The sequence below is a fragment of the Loxodonta africana genome, chromosome 17 (genome assembly GCF_030014295.1).
Source record: "Loxodonta africana isolate mLoxAfr1 chromosome 17, mLoxAfr1.hap2, whole genome shotgun sequence".
Classification (NCBI taxonomy): Eukaryota; Metazoa; Chordata; class Mammalia; order Proboscidea; family Elephantidae; genus Loxodonta; species Loxodonta africana.
In genome coordinates this window covers 27,544,179-27,546,616 of record NC_087358.1, presented here as the reverse complement: position 1 = coordinate 27,546,616, position 2,438 = coordinate 27,544,179, and the positions used below count along the sequence as shown (strand labels likewise).

Genomic DNA, 2,438 nt, shown 5'->3' with positions numbered 1-2,438 from the left:
AGATATCCAAATATTATTGAAGCCTGACTCTATGGCCTTCTACTGTTGAACTAAAAAACGAAAAAACCAAACCCAGGGCCATCGATAAAAGTAGTATTATATTCCTGTTCTTTAATCTCTTACAAATGTATTCGGTAGGTGCTAACTTTGAGAGAGGGAATGCACTAATCTCTAATATGCAAAAATAACTAAGGTACAGCCCCCGCTCTCAAGAGAGTAGACAATCCAATGCATAAGCAGGAATGTAAATACATAATTACCGTGTTGAAGATCCTCACAGGGTCTCATCAGAGTGTATGGGAGGGACACCAGGGAGAGGATGTTTGCGCTTAGGCTTAACAGATAAGTTAGTGAGTTAAAGGCGGGAACATTCACCCATAAAGCTGGAGAAGCAGCTGAGTGCCCGATCATAACCACCAGTTGCCAATAAGTCGATTCTAATTTATGGCAACCCCCATGCGTGTCAGAGTAGAACTGTGCTCCACAGGGTTTTCAATGGCTGATTTTTCAGGAGTAGATTACCAGGCCTTAATCCCAGGTGCCTCTGGATGGACTTAAACCTCCAACCTTTCCACCAGGTCATAAGGGGCTTTTCACATCAGGCCACGGAGTCTGTACCTTTTCCCCACCTATGCGTCAGGTGTTGACTGAGGAAGCTGCCAGCCCTGTAAACTCCCTAGCCCTCAAAAGCTCTGTTCCTGGCAAGCCTGATTACTTCTAACAGAAAAGTGCTTAGGTATTCATTCCTGAAGTGTGTTTTCGTCAGTGCAGTTAGAATTTGATTCAAATTAACATTTAGAATTTAGCAGTTCTATCAGATTACAAATATATAAGAATATTCACTGGTGAAATTTTGTTTTATAAAATAAAGGTGGTGTCATTGCCATGGCTGCCTGTGGTGGCATCACCCCCGCTGGCGAGGGGCTGCTCTATGCCAAGTATTCCTGCCCTTGGCCAAATGGCCAAACGCTGACATTCCCCAGGGACTAGCAAGAAGTGTGATAGCCTTTGCATTTGCGGGTCGCTATGCATTTCAGACCTGGAAACCTCTAGAACAAGTAACCACAGAAACTGCAAAGAAGATTGCAAATCCTAGCTTTTCATCTGACTGTAAAGGAGGATTTGAACAGAAAATGAGTAGGTGAGAAGCTAGTCTGATTTTAGGTGTAATCCCACCTTCGGGCAAGGACAAGATTAGTACACCCCACAGGAGAATCATGATTTTGAACCGCCCAGATAAAGATGGCTCTCCTTACCCACCAACTAAAATAATTGAAGCAAAAGACTTGCTAGAATCAAGCATCAAACATTAATGGATGATCAAGAATGACTATGAAGGAAAAATCAGAGGAGAGCTTAAAAAAAAAAAAAAAATCCGTGAAAATTAATCTCTACCACAGCCTTTATAATCTTCATACATGGACCACAATCATTTCTTCCACCGTTAAGTTATTTAATAATAAAAGATCAATCGTCTTGCTTTTCATTATATCTTTTGAAGAAACTCCTTAAAATTCTATAAGTGAAAAAATATATATATATGTATATATAAATAGAAGAGGTGACTTATAAATATTTGTTTAACCTCCCAGCCGTCAAGACACCTGACAACCACGAAGCAAACTGGGGGAATGCCAATAGGATGTGGGAACACTGCAGGCACCATTCCAAGCATCACCTTCAGGCTGACACAAAGAATTCTGTTTCTCCTCTTGCTGAGGGCATGAAGGATGTAAGCTGACATCTAGAAGAGCAGGCAAGTCAGCCTGGACCTAAGAGAGAAACCGCCATGGCACCTGAAGTTTGTGTGTTCTCCCTCAGCAGGCTGGGCAACATGTGGTGTGCAGAGCAGCTAGTTTTCAGTCTAATGGCTGAAGATCACCAATGGCAAAGGGAAGAAAAGAATGGAAGACAGAGGTGAGTGTTATAGATGATGACTGGCTCAGAGACCAGTCAAGGTAAGCATCAAGATCTACAGGTAGATCCCCCTATTGTTGTGACATGGGTCTCTATAAGTAAATTCCTGAGTACCTGGGTGGTGCAAATGGTTAAGTGTTTGACTACTAGCCAAAAGGTTGGTGGTTCAAACCCACCCAGAGGCACCTCTGAAGACAGGCTTGATGATCTGCTTCTGAAAGAGCTTAGTCTTGAAAACCCTATGAAATAGTTCACGCTGCACTCATGAGGTCGCCATGAGTCAGAAGTGGTAACTAACAACATCAGGTAAGCACCACACCCATTGACCTGTCAGCTCCCAAAGTCTGTCATCAGTGTATTTCCTAGGAGATCTCAGGTCCCCTATGGTCAATCAAGAGTCCATTCCCCCTCTGCATCTAGAAAACTTCATAGTGCTGTTCTGATTTATTGGAGTAAGAGAAAACTTACTAAGACTTAAGTGAAGGAACCCCATGAAGTTTGTTGCTATTGTTGCTGCTGCT

General features: G+C 42.6%; 1 pseudogene; it reads left to right on the top strand.

Moving 5' to 3' along the window:
• The first annotated feature begins 885 nt into the window (after positions 1–885).
• Positions 886–1,350, top strand: LOC100673281 (dnaJ homolog subfamily C member 15-like; annotated as a pseudogene).
• The last annotated feature ends 1,088 nt before the right edge of the window (positions 1,351–2,438 follow it).